Here is a 20,534-nt window from a genome sequence, read left to right as displayed (position 1 = left end):
AAATTGAATTCTCTTTTTTTTTTTTGTCCTAACGAAAACGTGCTGGGAGCCCACTAATGCTATAGTAACGAACTACACTTTTACATAGCCTACGTCTTATTGACAGATAAATCACGCGATCTTATTTCATTGTTATAAAAACGTTTTTTTTTTTTAAGCTTTGTACAAAGTTTGCAAAGTTAAAATCAGAATATGAGCATAGCTCACTTACATTCACTAAAATATTGAAACGTTAGCGATACTGATTCAAAATACGAGCGCCAGTGATTGACTGTCAAAGAAAGCGCGGTTTGAAGTACCCGGGTAGATCATGCCTTTTCTAAGTCTACCCTGAAGAAGGCGAAGGAGCAGTCTACCCTTCCGTCGCCGTCAGTCCGTGTCTATTTTTGAATGGGATTGATAGAGACATCAGACGACAGACCGGCGGCGACGTCACGGCGGCGTCACAGTAGTAACGTATACCTTACGGCGACGTGGCGACGGCATACGTGAGAAATGTATAAAAAAATCATAACGTCTGAACCAGGCACGTCGCCTAATAAGACGCCTGATACACACGTCGTCCCTCAGTACGTCGCATAATAAGACGCCTGATACACACACACGTCGTCCCAATATAATGTTATTTTTCCCATGTTGATAACGAAAAGTAAATAGCATGAGTAAGATTGGATTTGCAATAGGCTATAGGCCTATCGGGAGACATGATTTTTGTTTTGTTTTGTAGGAAGCTTTTCTTTAAAGTGAATTTTTGTTTAATATTAAAGCCTATCTTAATTTTAAATTTGTCATCACCCAAATTGCATGGATTTAATAAAAAAGAAGCGAATATTCCATAAACAGGCTCTAACTTGTTGGTCTTTCTACAGCAGTGTTTCAATAAATGGTCTATCTTTTCTAGACAGAAAAGTTAACAACAAAGTAATAAAAAATCTTTTATTTGCAAAATCCATCCCTGCCTCCAGATACAAATGGTCCCCCTTGTATGAAAATATTAATTGGAATAGAGCATGGAGTATCCCACATACATTTTTAATTACAAACAAAGTAAAAGAAATACAATTTAAAATTATTTACCATTATTACCCCTGTAACAAGATTATCTCTAAATTTATACCGTAGACGAAAAATGCAGCTTTTGCTTTATGGAAACGGAAACGTTAGACCATTTATTCTATAATTGCTCACATAGCTCTTCTCTGTGGAATGATATAGCCAATGTTTCATTAATGGACAACTTGGCTCAAACATAGCCTACATTTATCTAATTTTGATATCTTCTTTTAATTTTCTGACTCAAATTTCTCTGTACAATATATAGTCAACTTAATAATTTTGCTTGGAAAATTCTTTATTCATAAATCGAAGTTTATGAAAAACTACGGTGACGCATTGCTGCCACATACATATAATTTTTTCCACTCAATTATGTCGTAATAACGAGATCTTATTTCATTAAAACGACATATTTTCTTGGCCTTATAAGGACGTGTGTAGTCATGTAGGCTACAAAATATGCCTTTATCCACATAAAATTTATAGCCAATCATGTCTTTATCATACGTTCAAAAAGCTGAAGAAATAACAGCCCCCAACGGACATTCATGTTAAATGATCAAATTCTGTACACACCTTATTAATAGCAGATGAGCCCAGAATACGAACATTGTGTTTAATTGCATATTAGGCTAAGCATTTTCCTCCCATAGAAAACCCTTATAATAAAGAAAAAGCTTAATGTGGCTTAATAGGCTACTTCAGTGATAAAGATCAAATGCTGTAGGCTACACACCTTATTAATAAACCATACTATCCTACAGAAAAGCAGATGAGCCCAGAATATGAACGCAATGCATTTAATTATACGTTAAGCGTTTTCCGATAGAAAACCTTTATTATAAAGAAAATAAAGGTGGCTCTTAACGTGGCTTTCTATGGGAGGATGGCATTGCGGTGCACAGCAAATCCTGGTATTCAATGCAAAACAAAAATGAAAAATAAAAGTAGCCAATAAAATAAACAAATTATTGTGGCATTAATTAGCCCACAAACAATATTTATTTTAAAGACTAAACGAATTTGTTTAAAGAAAAACAACAGCACACGTCCAAATGATCTGACGGCGCGGGCGGGTATAGATATATACACTAGATGTCGCTTGGCTACGGTTTCGTTCCAATGAACTGCAGTAGCGAAGGCGACATCTATTTATATATCTATACCCGCCCGCGCCGTCAGATCATTTGGACGTGTGCTGTGTTCAAGAGATAACAACGATATAAATACTGTTCGTTTTCTCACACAAACCGCTCGTTTCGTGTCTTAGGCCATCAATGTGTACTTACGATGGGGAATTGTTTAATTTGGACGATGGGGAATTGTTTTAATTTGGACTCTGTGCTTGTGTTTTGAGACAGTGACCATCGACCTGCATTATATGACTGACAGACAAGAACGGGTTGACCTAAAAATATCAAAATTGAAACTACTGCGGAAACAAAGACACCTACATCTTGGATGCCCTTGAGGTAAGCTAAAACATACCAAAATTTTATTTCAAAGTGAACTATCCCTTTAACTACTCCATCATTTCTGGTCATACAGAAAAGAATAATACATCAGTCGCAACTACTTTTATTTGTGTAAACTCTCAACAACAAGAAAACGTTGTGCTTTTGTAAAATAAAATAAAACGAACAGGGCGCGCTTTCATGATCTCTGTGAATTGGAGCGCGTCTCAAAAATGAACTGAAAAACAGTGTATAGACAAGCCTCACAGACATGAGAAATATAACTATCTATATAAAGTTTATAAAAAAAAAAAAAAATGTTATCCACCAACGAAAAAAAATCCAATCGAAAGCAAATACGGTATACCATCTGATTATGTGATCCTGTCCGTATGAAAGGCGCATCTCTAGAGGCTAAATTACAGCGGAGATGTAGATATGTTTGCAGGCAGCCTACACTGATTTAGAAAAGACTAGTTCATTAATAAACAATTAAAATGCTTCATTATTTTTTTCAGACACATTTATTATATCATTAGCCTACTTTTGCCGGTGCTTTGCGGCAAGTTTTATGCGCTTGAGCGCGGAATAGCCATATATACACCCAGGATTGAATATAAACGTGCGATTAGTCCTAATTGCTTAAATAAATTACTACTAGTCTAGAAAAATCCTTTAGTCTATGGCAACTCTAATCAATAGCCTACATTTAATATTTGACATTATTTAATTAGTAATTAGTATCCAGCTCTTTACATTAAATTAGTTGAGTTAGCATAATTAGTTAATGAACAAATAAAATAATAAAATAAAGTTTAAATTATACTACCGGTAACCATATATTTCTATATAGCATTGCTTATTCCACCACACAAAGGACTGTTTATAAGGTTGTGACACTGCCACAGTAAAGCCCTGCAATATACTCACTTAAGTAAAAAACAAAACAAACAAAATGTGTGAGATATCTGTATGTGCCATGCCAATATGTTTATTGTTTATTTATTTCTTGGCATGTATGTTGATTTTGAACATTTGCCTATGCTTATTTTTGAGGGGACTTTTGTTCAGCTCTAAGGACTCTTATTAGGATGAGCTGAGGGATAAAAGAGAAAAGGGGGGCGGCCATTTTGAAAAGGGTGTTTGGTGAGGTGGCATGGTTCTTTTTGGCTAACCTAGCTCTGAGTAAATTGTCTAGAATGTTCTCTGAGAAGAGAGACTTTGTGTATTAGATGTTGGAGCCATTTCATATGTGCACGCCCTGGTCTCGGATATACCTGGTGGACTATACTCTGGGGCTTATTTTTCAGCTGGAGGATAACCTGTTTTTGTGGGGCCTTGAACCATTGGATTTGTATTTTTTGCTCTTTTTGGGGACACTGTTTTTCCTGAGGACTTTAAATTGCCTACATACCTCAGCAGGAAAGGACTGAGACGGGACTGTTGAGTATTATTTTTGTTATTTATATTTTGCTTGGACTTACTACTCTTGAACTTTCTTTATTTGGACTATTTTGTTTGAGTTTTACACAAAGAGTCAACAGATTTATGTTATGTTTGCATGTGCTTTACAATGGTCTAAATTGCCTTTATAGTTTCAAAACAATGTTGTTTGGGGGTCTTTGATGTCTTTACAGTCATGCTGTTCTGTGTAGTATCTTTGAAATCATAAGATTAAAAGGAAACAATAGTCAACTCCCTTTGAGATAATTATTCAACCTTTTATTAAGAGTTGGAGTTGTTATAAGGTGACAATCCGTTATACATGTGAAGATTGTAGCCTATATGGCTGTATCTTGAAGATTTTTGTATTGTATCTTCTGTTATAAAGATGAAGATTGACATTTCGTTAATTAAACAAAATAAGAACACAATGTTGTAAAAAATAAACAACTTAGGCTATGTTCTGTTAGATGTGTTTTGACTACTTTTTGTTTAATTATATCTCTAGGTAATGAAGATATAGCCTATTAACAAAAATAAATCTTAGGCTATATATAATATATTATATAAAAAAAAACTTATAGGCCTATATAAAATATATTTTAAAAAAGGGCCTCATTGATTCATTTTGCCTGATTGGGGGCTGTTACTATTTGCTTAAGCTTTTTGAACGTAGAAGTGTGATAAAGGCGCGATAGGCTGTCAATTTTATGTGGATACAGGTATATTTTGTACATGACTACACATGTCCTTATAAAGGCAAAAAAAATGTCGTTTTTAACGACATCTCGTTATTACGAGAAAGATATGTCGTTTTAACGACATAAGATCACGTTATTACGAGAAAAGATGACGTTAAAACAACATAAGATCTCGTTATTACAACATAATTGAGAGGAAAAAATAATATGTATGTGGCAGCAATGCGTCACCGTAGTAGGCTACTGCTCTTGATGTAAAGTGTAACAATTATCGTCAGCCCTCTTGCGCCCTCTGTTGTTATTTGTACATAATATACATATGTTCATTGTTTATATATTTCTTCATGTATTTTAATAGTGTTGTTAAATAAAATAAAATAATTAATTACTTTTAATACCCTACTTTATTTGAACCAATTATATTGCCTCATTTGTAATATGTATTTAAGTCATACTAAAGGCTATTGTTCACTTCAGATCTATCTTTATGACCAAAAAATATATAAATAAAATAGTCGACACTGACAGCCCTAGTTTTGAACATTTGAACATGAACCTACATTGTTTTGCATTTTGTGACTAAAAGACTATTTCCCTGTCTTATATTTTTTCATTGTTGATTTCTTGAAAATAATAGGCTATTAAAATACTTTCTTGTCACCTTCTACTGTAAACAATATCGTGAATAGTTTCATATTGTGTATTCGCCCATTAAGGTCAACTGTGTAAATTAAAATTATTACCACCTTCAAAAGTAAAAACTCAGAATGACACATTCCAGAATATTATGTTTATAGATTACAATTAATGAATTTATCTGTTCAGCTTTAAAGTTGTTAATAATTGTGCAAAAAGTTGTGACTTTGATGGTGTATCATTTGCATAGTCCTCATATCCAGTAGAAAGTGAGTGAATTATATATAAAAAAAAAATACTATGTTCGTAAACCATTCAGAGATGACATTAATGACATACACAACTTTGTATACAATACAAAATTTGTATCAATGATATTTTCAATGTAATCAGAATACAAGAAAAGAATGATTGATTAGAAAGATAACAAAGGAAAGATAAGAAAAGCTAGGGGGAAAAATAGATATTATTTTATTGTGATGCGACGTTGGAGTCACACGTTGGTGTCACGCGTCTGTGGTGCGACGTTGGAGTCACACGTTGGTGTCACGCGTCTGTGGTGCGGCGTGCTGTGGTGTGACGTACCCCTTCTGTCACGTAAAAGTACACGACTGTCGACTTCGGTAAGTTATCCGTGGCACTATCCACTCGTCATACCACTGCAGTAGTTTGAGAAGTGTCTGTCAAATGTCAGCTCGCTGTTGCTCTGTTGGCACATTTGTCAAAGTACTTTTTACTTTTGGTGAAAAATAAATGTAGCGAAGTTTAATACTTTATTTTTATTCTACTCAAGTAAAAGTAAAAGTACCACACTTTAATTACACTCAAAGTAGAAAACAATCGAAAAATCTACTCAAGTAGGCCTACTGTACGAATGTATTTGTAATTAGTTACTTTCCACCTCTGAAAAGAACCTAATACAGAGGAATTTGTTACATTGTAGCCAAATATGGTATTGTTTCTACTGCAGATTAATAATTCATAAATTCATGTTGTTGCAGTGTTGGTGATATGCCATCTGTTTTAATATTTTTTCTAACCTAATACCCTGATCTTGCTCTTGATGTTATAAACTGTTAAGATATAGCCTATAGTCTCAGACTAAAATACACGTTTGAGCTGTTTTAACTGAAAGCAACTTGCACTGACATATCCTAAAATATGTCACTGCTATTGTTTTGTCTCAAGATCCACACCAGTAACGTTTTTATCTAAGGCACTTAAATGTCCTAATTAAACTAAGGCCTAATCCTGCCTTAATCCTTGTCTGTGAAACCGGGCTTAAAGGCTTTTAAAAAAAAAAAAAAAAAAAAAAAAAAAAAACCTTCTGTGGTCCTTGCGGCATTAGCTCTTTTTTTATCACACTCCCCCCTTTTTTTATGGTTTGTATTGTGAGTTGATGCAACCAAGAAATTTTGAAGTAAAAAAAATGGCAGAAAAAAACAGTCCATGCTTTTTTTAGAAAGCTACAGACATTTTTTTATTTATTATTGTTTATTTCAAACCATCTATTATCTACTTTTATCTCCTTTAATGTTCCACGGAAGAAATGAAGCCATACTGAATTGGAGTGACGTGAGGCGAGGGTGAGTAAATTAATTTATACATGAATTAAGCATATAATTAATTAATGAAACAGTTTTCATTTTTGAGAGTATTAACATTTTAAGTTTTCCATGAGATGACCAGCAGCCCAGACAAAAAAGGCCAGCGTTTACTATGTGAATAAACTTTTTTATTTTGTTGCTGTGAAAATCTATCACAGAAAACAGTAGTTCCCCGATTAGTTTCTCACAACAAACATCTCGAACCTACACAATTGATTTAGAGTTTGATTTGACAATCTTTCTCTTAAATGTCTTATGCAAAAAGCAGAAGTGAAATATTTATCAAGCTTAATCCCTGCACTAGACCAAAAATGCCATATTATGCAATAGAAAAACCTTTTTAAAGATTATACTTGACCTGGATGGTTCTAAAGCTATAAGTTCACAGCTTTAGTGCACATTACGAACTAAGAGAACTTTCAAAAAATAATTATACAGAAGACAAAATAAATAACTGAAGTCATTTTCACATTTTCAGAATCTTACTCTGACCCGAAATGATCCCAACAACATTATTAACTGTGTGGTTACATTTCTGAAACATGTTTCAGGTGTTTGGCCAATCACAATTCATATTGATTTGCTATTCTAAGATACCATAAAATATTTTTATTTCAAATTTTTGTCCAGATTTATTTTAAATGTATTTATTTTGTATATTTTCATTTATAGAATCTCTGCTTTGTATTATATTCACCATGCACAGGTTAGAAGAATATCAGAATAACAAAAGCATATTTGATTGCAATCTACATTTGTCTATTGTGGAAAACAAGAGTTTTCGGCAGTTTCTCTCAGTGGCTGACTAGAAGTACACCCCAGTGTGTCGCAGAACATTGGCCTCATAAGTAAGAAACCTTGCTGTGGAGCGATGCAGGAAGCTAAAAACTGTGTTAAGCAACACGAAATGTATATGTGTCACGATCAGAAGCTGAAAGATTCAGATAAACTCATTCATATTAAAGATGAAATCTTGTTAAACATACCTGGTTTACAATGAAGCTGTGTGACCACTGGTACATCCAAAAAACAACAAAACAGTTCAAGTCGTCTACAGCAAACACAAACTGCTGTGAAGGCAGTGTGAGTGTGAGTGTGAGAGTGAGAGTGAGGGCCTTTCCAAATTCCCACACTTGCATTCCACTGTAAGTTAAATTAATTAGATATTACACGTAATTTGGAAGTAAAACAAATTGTTAAAGTGTCATTTTATTGGTGCAAAGATGAGTAGGCTATGTGTATTTTGTAAAACATTTGCAACTGCTTTTTGTCACTTAATTAGAAGCACCACAAATTAAAATTCTGTCTTCTGTTACATAGGGACTACTGACCAGACATTTAGAAGTTTCTTTTAAAATGCAAACTATTTGGAACACTATAAGTGTGTCCCATCGAGTAATAAAAAGTTCTACACACACTTGCGGTCTCAACGCCTAATTTAACACTTAAAGTGTCAAATAAAGGAAATACGTCATGTAAGTAGATAAGAGCTCAAGTGCAAAGACCGCAAGTGTGGGTATTTGGAAAGGCCCTGAGAGTGAGAGTGAGGGTGTGTTGCCTTGGTATTCCCTACGTTGTGGGGAAATGTTTGCACATGGATAATATTATTAGCAGAAAATGTTTTGTAAAAACAAAGATAATAACAGCACCATATAAGAGCAGAATTGTTGGTAATTATTATTTTATTTCAGTTAGTTTTTCAGTAAGTGTTGTTAGTTTCGTTTTAGTTTTTCATTAAGTGTTGTTAGTTTCGTTTAGTTTTAGTTTTTCTAAGATTTGTATTTTATTTGTTTGTTTTTTGACCAATCTTTTTAGTCTTAGTTTCAGTTTTCGTTAATGAAAATAACCTTGCAACCCATGAGTCCACTCCAGAGCCCGCTTCAACCCACGAGTCCACTCCAGAGCCCGCTTCAACCCACGAGTCCACTCCAGAGCCCGCTTCAACCCACAAGTCCACTCCAGAGCTTTTTTTTAACATGCTGGTTAAAAAAACATTGAAAATTAAGCAATAATTAATTGCAGGGGCGTCATGCAAGCCAAAATTCTGGGGGGGGGGGGCACAATCTGAGACGTTGAAATTGTTTTCTGACGGGTGATATGGATCATGTTAGGAGGGGTCAGGGGGTTTCTCCCCCTGAAATTTTTTCTAATTCTGGCTGCTAAACATACCATTTCAATGCAGTTTGGGAGGGACAGAAATACCTTAACGGAGCTAGCAGCAACCCTCCTCTATCTGAGGACTAAGTTAAAGTAGCTATTTTGTAAGTTTATGTAAAAGACAGGTTGATGAAAGAACTGTAAGCTCAAATTCAAAAGCTTTTGAAGTCTACTTCATTAAAGCATGTTTACACACACACTTACTGTACACTTAGGCCTACTACACATGATTTTAAAATCATTAATTTTGGCTGTCTGACTGAAAATCTGAAATCTTACATATAGGCTACTAATAAATGCTGACTTTTTTTCATTCATCAAATCAATACATATTCTTCCCTTACCACTAAATAGGAATTCTCACTAAATCCCACAAATTACTTACCTGCCCTCTCAGTTTCTTGACAGGATACACTAGGGCTGTGACTTTCTGGCCTTTTCTTTTGAAAAAATGACAAAATATTTCTCTGCATCATGACCTGTAGGTACCAAATATAATTTAGTGTTCTGCTCATTTTAACATTTGTTAGTGGTCATATAGGCTATATATATATTATCTTACTGGCATAATATTTGAATAATATTGAGGCATTGAATATATCATCTTACTGCCATACTCTTTTACTAATGATAATAATATATTTTGTATTACTGCATTACTGTTGTATTATGGCAAGTAGTACCTCATTTGTAAGTTGCTACTTGAGAATCATGAGCAAGTAAAGTGACCTGATAATAATAACGAAAGTTATGAGCACATGAGAGAGAGGCTGACTGCTACACTTTCGTGCACTCTAAGCCTACATCACGGTCATAGCGATCTGTATAACAACTATGCTGTAGCTTTCGAACGGGTAGCCTATCTTTTTTCACTGCATTTGAATTAGCTGCCTGATCCGTGAAGAACCGTGAATAACAGTCTATGGGAGAAACATCAAGTCGATGCCTTGATAACGTTAGGTTGGATTTTGCAGTTAGCCTACAACAAATTTAACACCCTCGTTTCTATGAAACTGAAAACAATTGAACCAGCTGGAGACTTTGACACAAGACAAAACAGAACAGATGTTTCAAAACCGATCAGATAACGTTACTATGGCTTTGTATGGCAGTAACGTTAGCCAACTAGTTTACGGTTAGACTAGGCTAGCTATCGATAACATTACACTGACACAACTTAAGTTAATGCTCTGAATTCGCAGCTAATATCAAATCCATAACTTTTTGATCAAGTTCAAATTTCCAGGTCAACCACAAATAATCCCACTACCTTTTAATATCATCATCCGATAACTAATTCAATGCTGATTTGTTGCTTTGCCCACTTACCACTTCAAGACCATCTGTAAAACATTGCCAGCTCAACGTGTGAGACGAGTGAGTTGCTTGAACATACACAGCAAAGATTCTAGAGCGCTACACGCGTAGATTTTATTATATTACACATCCAGAAGAATACATTTGAGTCGTTATAGGCTCTGGTATATTATGGAGCATAATAGGAATAAAGTTGTGACAAAAAAATTATCAGGGAGGAAAAATCCACTTTGAATGGGCATGATGCCACTGATTAATTGACTGTTACAATAAAGACAGCGGGCCCTATTTTAACGATCTGAAATGCAAGTAACTTTGTGGGCGGGTCTTAGGCGCTGTTGCTATTATACCGGCGGGATAAATGACTCTTGCGCCCGACGCAAATCGAAAATGGGTTAAGTAGCTTCATTATTCATAGGTGTGGTTTGGGCGTAACGTGAAATAAACCAATCAGAGCGACATCTCACATTCCCTTTAAGAGCAGGCGCGCTTGTTCCATGGCGGATGCTACACTGTAACGGGTTTCTGTAATTTGAACAGTATTTTACTGTAATATGAACAGTAAGATACTGTAAAATATGTATACCGTATGTTACTGTAAACAGCAAAGGATTATGGGAAAATATATGGTCACTACTGTAATTCTTCCCTACTGTAAATCAATTTACAGTAGTGAACTTGCCCATGAAAAACTGACCAATGGCAAGAGAGTACCAATACCGACCCGAATTTAGGTTTGCCATCAACTCACCAGTGCAAGAAACTACTGGAATGTCTCCTGCGGAACTTCAGTTTGGAAGAAAGTTACAAGGGCCGATGAACAAGCTTCTAAAAGGTAACAGTCTGATCTCTCACCAGATGCGCCCAACTATGAAGTAGTGTATCGCTTGAGTCAACTGCAAGCAAAGGCAAGAGGAGAACTGTGAGAAAGCCCACCTGAGACAACTTAGAAATTACAATAAGAATCGACGGGACGTCTTATTCAAAGAAAAAGACAGAGTGTGAATCCGACAGTTCCCACAATCCAGTGCAAAGAAAAACTTTACTGCTAAACTTGCACCGAAATGGAAGGGGCCCTACCGGGTAATACAACAAATGGGACCAGTAAATGATCAAATAGCACTGGAATCTACAGGTGAGGATGTCCGCATTGTTCATGTCTGCAACTTAAAACCCTGTTTTACAACTGCCACCGAATTGGAAGCTCAAGAGAAACAAACGATTCTCAATCTCTTCAATGAATCTTCAAATGAGGAAGAGGAGTTCTTAGGATTTTAATGTCTGTACATCTTCATAGAGAACTACGAGATGTTTTGTTCAAGGGGAGGAGAGTGTGGCAGAAATAAAGAACTACATTGACCAAAATGAAATTCGGTGAGACGGAAGGACGTAGCGGGATTAAACAACATGTGTGCGGGGTTAAGGCGGGGAAGTTTGAAAGATACAAAGAGTGAACGTGGACAGGACGAGTTTGAGCTGCTGGAGTTTAAACAAATCTAAGTTATCTGGTGTTTCTAAGCATATCGCTGACTGCACTGCGAAAGAGTGTTGGGATTAACGCTGTTTCGATTCCTGAAGGACACTCGTTCTAAGGCTGTGCGTGAGCTGAGAAATAGACATTTTAATGAGTTCCCATTACAACGCCGCCGAAAAGGACGGAATTCGGTTGCAGATTGCTGGGTTTCTAAGTAGCCTATTTCACTGGCTGCACTGCGAAAGTGTTGGGATTAACGCCATGGTTCGAATTACGGTGGGAGCCAGTGGGAGCTGAGCTCCCATAGAGAGAGGATGAGCTCCCATGAAAGCAGTAAAATCATACACCTGTGGGGGTCTCTAAAAATCATCAGCACCATTATTTTAAATTTTCAAATAAAGCACTATTTCCTTCAGACTACTGTAGCGTGACTTAAAAGATAGGACAAGATGCCAAACACATGGATCTCACGGGATCTCGGATCGTCATCACACTACATCATATGCTTCGCCTTCTGCCAGGACTTCTACTGACTTTTCTCAACTCACAGAAGTGACGTCAACGTCCGATCTAGCATAACCCATCAGGCAAGTGTTATTTTAACATAAGCGTAATTTGCGGGTGGGACATGTCCCCACCACTTTTTGCTAAGGTTGATATTGTCCCCACCACTTTTGAAACATCTCGCGGCACTAATATACCAATACAAATAAGTAAAACATCAGTTAACTAGCAGAGCATTCATTTAGTTCGTTTGTAAAATAAGAGGCGATCTAGCGCTGTAATGTGTTGTTTTTTAAATAAAGTGATCAAAGTGCTCGTTGCCACTGTGATCAGTGGCGCATATACTGTGTTCTGTTGTGGCTTGCGCACAGTCTTCACTCGGACGCGTGCTTCAATCCGTTGTGGAGACTCTCTATTCGTTTCGGTGAATTTACTAAACAAAATGCACACAAAAGTGTCCTTGCCTGATATACAACCACTGATAAACATAATCGGATTTGATAAAAAAAAAAAAAAAAAATATATATATATATATATATATATATATATATATACCAGTGCGGATTAGAACCTAATACATTAGTAAACTACACCGCGCCTGCTCATAAGCTACATTTTTTTTTTTTTTTTTTTTTTTTTTAGACCCCCACAAAGATGAAATCATAATTCGCACCCTGATTAACGCTGTCTCGATACCTGAAGGAGACTCGTCATCGGCTGTGTTTGGGCTGAGTGGGAACTGAACGCTGTGAGTGAGTTACCCCTTTTCATTGTGAACTGAGACACTCAACGCCGAAGATACAGTGCGTCTGACTCCCGGTAGGACTGTCTGGAACAGTACACTCTTCCTCTTAATAAACTATTCACTCGCCTTCAACCTACAAAAAAGTTTGTAGACGCTACAAACTGAGATCACCTACACACACACACACTTACCCCTCAACTAACGAATGCTAAAAAATGTCCGAAGTGAAACTTATTGAATTAAGTAAAAGAGATTAACGCATTGAGTTATTGCTTGTATGTGAGTTGAATCAATCACTTTATTATTTTTGTTTTGTGGACATTATTACATGAAGTGTTTGAACGATCATCACACCATCACCATCACAACTTCATTGAAGTTATATTTTAATGCTTTTGTGTTTGCTAACAGAACCTTTGCATTCCCTTGAGAAACTTTGCATTGACTCAAACTATATTTGAACACTTCTGCGAGCAAATTCAAAGTTAATCAGGGGAATGCAACACTTTTCTAGAGAATGCAAAAGGTTTGTGAGGGAATGCAAAATCCCTGAATGAATGAGTGTCTCTGGACTCCATAGCAGCTTTCATTGGCCAAAGACTGCCCAGAGGCCGTCTGACTGACATGTAAATCAACCAATCACAGTTCTCTTTGTTCCTCGTTATGTTTAGGGGCGTGAAAATGTAACATTGATGTCCCCACAATAACAGACCGGTGTGTAAAACTCTTGGACGTATTTTAAAGAATCTGTGCTGTGAACTTTACATACTTGACATACTTTTGAAAATCAAGCATTTTTTTAAATCCTGATTAGTACTTACAGTATTGTCACAGTTGTAAACACGAAGGCATTCTTCTTCCATGAGGGGGTTTGGCATCACAGCATCTTTGTTTCCAGGCGGACCTTTTAAAGAACGCGACACACACGTCTCCCTGACATCCTATAGAATTCAACCAATCAGATGATGTACATCAGACGTTCAGCAAGCGGTCCGTGGCAGTGACGTCTGAGGCTGAGACTAGGGCAAGGGTGCCCAATCCTGTTCCTGGAGTTCCCTTTCGTCATCAGGGAACTCCGATGCCTCGTCGGGGGAGTTCCCCTGACGAATTGGGATCACGCTAGGGAGACCAATTGCCTTCGAGTGAATTAAACTGAGCCAATGAACATTGGCATGCAACATTTGCATTCCGCAGCCCGCCTACTACTGCGGGTATAAAGGCGGAAGCAAGCGCATACACAAATGCTTTTAGCTTCGGAGCCGACCGGTGTGTCCTCTCTGAGTGAATGAGCTTTAAGATTGGATCTATCTTACGCTCTACGAGTCTGCTGTTTCGGGAAGGGATCTCTCTGTGTTGGTGAGACGGCGTTTCACGATTTCCTGTCTGCCGGCTGTGTCTACACACTGTTAATTCAAAAGCTGTTTTCACAGCTGGTAAATGGTTGAGTGCGCACAGCGGGCTTGCAGTTTCCCCGCTGTGTTGCCGCGTTGGGTCCCTGTGTGCTTCAGCACAATAAAGAGAGTACTTTTTTCCAGAAAGAGCAATACGAGTGAAGATCGCGTCCTTTTCAGGATGACGTTTCACTCGTGTGTTTCTGGATGCGATCGTTTCCTGTCCTCATTTGACGGCCACGTTCATTGTTTCACATGCCTAATCAGTGTGTGAGACTACGTTCGTGGGTGGTTCATGTTCTCTCAGGAGTGCATGACCACGTCGGCACGTTGTTCGTCTCCCCTTTTTAAAGGCTCGAGCCGCTCAGCGTGCCGTGTGCCGTCAAGCGCCGGCTGACAGCGCGGGTTGTCACGGCAACCCAGCGCGCGTCATTCGGCGCTCTAGATGCGCGATCGAGACTCGTACCTCTACAAGGTTGAGTCCCTTTGCTTGTTCCCCAATCTAGTTCCTTTTCTAAAAAGGAGAGGACTACTTTGGCTAATGAGCATTTGGTGATCTGGGGGTTACAGTGTGGAACGTCTCGCCAGGTGAAAGACCCTCACGAGCTTCCCACTCCTCTAGCGCATCGCAAACATGCTGAGACTGTGTTCGTGGGTGGTTTATGCTTTCTTATGAGAGCATGACCACGTCGGCACGTTGTTCGCCTTGCCTGAAGGCTTGAGTGCCCGGCGTGCCGTGTGTCATCGAGGTGATGGCCACGTTCACTGTCTTGCATGCCTGGTTGGCGGCCACGATCACTGTTTCACATGCTTAATCAGTGTGTTGAGACTGTGTTCGTGGGTGGTTCATGTTCTCTCATGAGTGCATGACCACGTCGGCACGTTGTTCGTCTCCCCTTCGCGTAGGGGCTTGAGCCGCTCAGCGTGCCGTGTGCCGTCGAGGCTTTCGGATGGGGTTCTGGTCCTTCTCATGAGGGACCAAGCATTTCATTCGGGGCTCCAGGGGAGGACAGATGTCGATTGCTACATTGGAGAGAGGGCTGTTATACTCTGAAAATGATGCTGAGTTCCTACTATAATGGTGTGTTCTCGTGCTGAAGATTCAGACTTGACCGCCACACTTCCTGGGTCTAAAGTGGGTGTGAAAAACTTTGGCAGTATGGAAGCATTTTGGTGCCAATATGGCAAGCCAAACATGCCTAAATCTGCAGAAGTTTTTTCTCTCTCACTACCCCTGCACATTCAGTGCACGTGGGTAGTTCTGATTCGGGGTGGAGCTGCTGTGACGTCCCTGAGTCTCCTGATCCTATTGGTCCTGGACGTGGGAGTTCCTGATTGGTTCTACTCATCCTAATTGATGATTAGTTAGAGTATATAAGAGTGCTGTGCCTTGTTTGGGGCAGGCACTCCATGGGGAAAACTCTCCTCATGAGTGGCTCATTGTGTTTTCTTACACATGTTGTCAAGATTTTGTTTTCCCTTATCCCTAGACTTATGTTCATTATTATTGTTTGTGATATGTTTAATTCAATAAATCCTATTTTGATTTAAACGTTTCTGTCTGATCCCTCTTTTGTGTTGCGGCTTGAGCTGGTCGTAACATAAAATTGGGCGCTCGTCCTGGATTGCTGCATGTGTAAGTGAATACATAATGTCTTTAGTGTGTTCACCTTTTTGAATGAGTAGACTTCAGGTATTTAGAGTGTTCTCAGCTGGGTTAATCCTTCCATCGAGACACTGTTTGTTATTTTTTTTTTGTTATTTTGCCTTTCTTATTTTTGAAGGTTATTCTGGGCGGAGGTTTTAAATCTCTGTTGGGGGGTACGCTTCGGGCTTTTGGTTTGGAATGCCAATTGTCCTTGAGTTCAGCGTTTAAATACCGCCCCGAGTCCGGTACACCTTTGAAGATTAGATTAGGTTTAGTTAGTTTTGCTTATAGTTAGGAACTGGAGTCTCTCATTTTCGTTGAAGGTGACACTTTGTTGTTTTTCTGTATCTGCGTATTTTATGCCTGCTGTATATGAAGATAATTTGAGGGATGACTTTTGGTAAGTCATTTGTTTATCTCATAACCAAGGTGCGGGTTGTATCTAGAGCGTGTATGTGTGACAATTCCGGGCGAAGTGGCTGATGGGATTTGTATTTCTAATGCTCTAGTTTAGTGCGGCGTCTCACGTTTGTTGTTGTATTGCTGTTGTGTTTCTCTGCTGCCTCACTTTAACAGAAATGTCGTCGGTGATCGAGGATTTCTTCTCATTTCCTTCGGAAATCTTATTGGAGAGATGCACGAAGGAAGAGTTGTTGCAGATTGCCGAGCGCTTTGATGTGGAGGTAACGAGTAATGATAAGAAGCTTAAAGAAACGCTGTTGAAAGTTGTGAAAAATTCACTTTTTGAGCGGGGCGTTTTAGAGGTAAGAGCTCAAGATATTGATCCTGAAGAGTCTTTAACCTCTCCTCTTTATGCTGCCGATCGAAATGTGAAGTTTAGTGAGATGTCTTTGCAAGAGAAACAGTTAAGTGTTGATGCGGAGAAATTACGTGCTGATCGTGATGCTTGTGCACTGAAAGAACGTGATTTAGAAATGAGAAAACTAGAGTTACAACAGAAACTTGAGTTACGTAAACTGGAGTTGCAGTCTGAAAGGGAGGAAAGAGATTTTCAGTTGAGGAAAATGGAGTTAGAATTGCGTGCCCAAACAGTTGAAACTCCACGTCGTGTATCGTCTGTTGAAACCTTGTTTACTGCACCTGCTTTTGATGTTTACAAAAACATTAGACTTGTGCCACTGTTTTTAGAGAAAGAAGTAGAGAAGTATTTCCAACATTTTGAGCGCGTTGCTGAGTCTTTGAAATGGCCAAAAGAATTTTGGACCTTACTGTTGCAATGTGTTTTAGTAGGAAGAGCTCAGGAAGTTTATTCAGCGCTGACTATGGAACAAAGCGGTGATTATGAAATCGTTAAGACTGCTATTTTGCATGCTTATGAATTGGCACCTGAAACATACCGCCAGAAATTTAGAAGTCATTTTAGGGCTGAAAACTGTTCATATCTTGAGTTTGCTAGAGAGAAAGAAAATTTGTTTGACCGCTGGTGTACCTCAGTAAAAGTGACCACCAAGGAACAGCTTAGAGAATTGATTCTTTTGGAGGAGTTCAAAAACTGTGTTCCAAATGCTGTTGCTATGTATCTCAATGAGCATAAAGTGAGTAAAATGTCCGATGCTGCTCTTATGGCAGATGAATTTGTTCTTACTCATCAAATGTCTGTTAATCACTTCAATGATTTGAGCAGGTCTAAGTTGAGTGTTACTGTTAGACCTAAAAAGATGTTTTCACGGCAGAATACTGTGTCAAGTTTTTCTGATAATACTTCACGTATGAAAGCTGAGATGGTTTGTTTTTACTGTAAGAAGCCAGGACATAAAATTTCAGACTGTATTGCTCTCAAAAAGAAAGAGAAAGGTGTTAAACCTGTTGGTTTAATTTCTACATCGAATGTGAATCATACTCCTGCTCGATTTAATGAACAGATTGAACGGGTAGATATTACTGAGATGGAGAGTGTTAAAAATAGTGTTGATTTTGCACCATTCCTCACTGAAGGGACCGTGGCTTTGCCTAATTCGGAGGAGACTGTCCCTGTACGCATCTTACGAGATACTGGAGCGGGGCAATCCTTTTTGTTGGAAGGACTTTTGCCCTTGTCTGAACATACTGATACGGGAACACATGTACTGGTTAGAGGACTTGAGATGGGGTTCATGGAAGTTCCTCTACACCGCATTCATCTTGAGTCTAAACTCGTGTCAGGTGAGGTGGTAGTTGGAGTTCGTGCTTTGCTTCCTGTCTCAGGTGTCACTTTCATACTTGGCAATGATTTGGCCGGGGGAAATGTGTGGGAAAAGTCGGATGCTGGTGTTCCACCTATAGTAGCTTCTGCTGTTGAGAAATTAGATGGATCTTGTGACTGTCCGAATTTATACCCTGCATGTGCAATAACTCGAGCGATGGCTAAGAAAAGTATGCCAGATGAAACTGAAAACATTCTTTGTGATACTTTTATTGTTCCTGAAAATTCCTCTCAGCCAGAACCAAGTACTGTGTATACAGATGTGGAAGATGTTATCCCTGTGCATGATTCACATGCTGTTGATGACCACAAGTCTGTTTCTCTGTCAGAATGTCCATTTATTTGTGATGACCTTGTTAACACATCTTGTTCTTTATCTCCGCTCTATAGTGTGACTCGAGATGATCTTATCAAAGCACAGCAGGCGGATGATACTCTTCAAGAATTGTTCTCTTTAGCTCGTGAAGGAGGAGATAAGACTTCATCTTCCTTCTATTTTCTTCAGGATGGATTGCTTTATAGACAACAACCTATGAGCTTTGAATCTTCCCTCGATCCTAGGATCCAAATCGTGGTTCCACTTAATTTCCGTCAAGACCTCCTACAACTATCACATCAGGGCATGGCTGGTCACATGGGGGTACGAAAGACCTATGATAGAGTTTTGAGGAAATTTTATTGGCCTAGGTGTAAGCGAGATGTGATTAACTATATACGATCTTGTCATACTTGTCAAATGACAGGAAAGCCAAATCAAAAGGTTCCATTAGCTCCTTTACAGCCTATTGCTGCAGTTACAACACCTTTTGCACACTTGACTATTGATTGTGTTGGTCCCTTACCACGATCGAAGGCTGGACATGTATATCTACTCACTGTAATGTGTCAGACTACACGTTACCCCGCAGCTTATCCTTTGAGATCAATAACCTCCAAAGCTATTTTAAAGGCTTTAACAAGTTTCATGTCCGTTTTTGGCATTCCAGAAACCATCCAGTCTGATCAGGGCTCAAATTTTATGTCCCGAAACTTTTCTAAGGTCATGCATCAACTTAAAGTTAAACATAATATATCAAGTGCTTATCACCCTCAAAGTCAGGGATGTCTGGAAAGATTCCATCAGACTCTTAAGTCACTTTTGAGGTCCTATTGTGTCGAACTTGACTGTGACTGGGAGGAAGGACTTCCTTGGATGTTGCTCGCTATTCGTGAGGTTGTACAGGAGAGTATGGGTTTTAGCCCTAATGAGTTGGTGTTTGGACACACTGTTAGGGGCCCTATTGCTGTCTTGGCGGATGAGTGGACGAATTTTGACCCTCCTGAGAATGTTTTGGACTATGTAAGTAGTTTCCGTTATCGACTTTACCAAGCTAGAGCTATTGCTCTACGGAAGTTAGCCAAATCTCAGGGAAAGATGCAGAGGTTGTTTGATCGCAAAGTCAAGTCCAGACATTTTCAAGCGGGCGATCAAGTGCTGGCGTTGTTACCTGTGTCGACTACTCCTTTCCAGGCTAGGTTTGCGGGACCTTATACGATTGCGAAGTGTTTTCCAAATAATAACTATTTATTAAATACTCCTGATCGTCGAAAGAAAATACAGGTGTGTCATGTTAATTTACTAAAATCTTATGTGACTCCTGTTCCTTCTATGCCTGTTGATGTTGTGACAACTACTGAAACTGCAGATCCAAGTGTTTCGGAAACCTCTGTAGAGATGGATGACCATCTAGAAGAGCTGAAAGGTCCTTCTCGAGGAGAAGTAGAAGGGCGGTTGAATAATTCTGAAGTTCTTGCTAACTTGGCTCACCATTTGTATCACTTGTCTGAGTCGGAGAGGGCTGATATCAGTGAGTTGGTAAGCTCGTTTCACTGTCTCTTTTCTGATGTTCCTACTCGAACTTCCATTGTTGAGCATGATATTGATGTTGGTACGGCTCAGCCAGTGAAACAACATGCATATCGTGTCAACCCTATTAAAAGGAAGTTACTTCAGAGAGAGGTGGATTATTTACTTGATCATAACTTAGCAGAACCAAGTTTCAGTTCCTGGAGCTCCCCATGTATCTTAGTGAGTAAACCTGATAATTCATTTCGTTTTTGCACTGATTATAGAAAACTCAATTCTTTGACAAAGCCCGACTGTTACCCTCTACCAAGAATCGATGACTGTGTTGACCGTGTTGGCTCTGCGCAATTCG

Source organism: Rutilus rutilus (genome assembly GCF_951802725.1).
Source record: "Rutilus rutilus genome assembly, chromosome: 5".
In the NCBI taxonomy this organism is placed as follows: Eukaryota; Metazoa; Chordata; class Actinopteri; order Cypriniformes; family Leuciscidae; genus Rutilus; species Rutilus rutilus.
The sequence above is the reverse complement of the archived record's forward strand: the minus strand, read 5'-3'. Positions refer to the sequence as shown.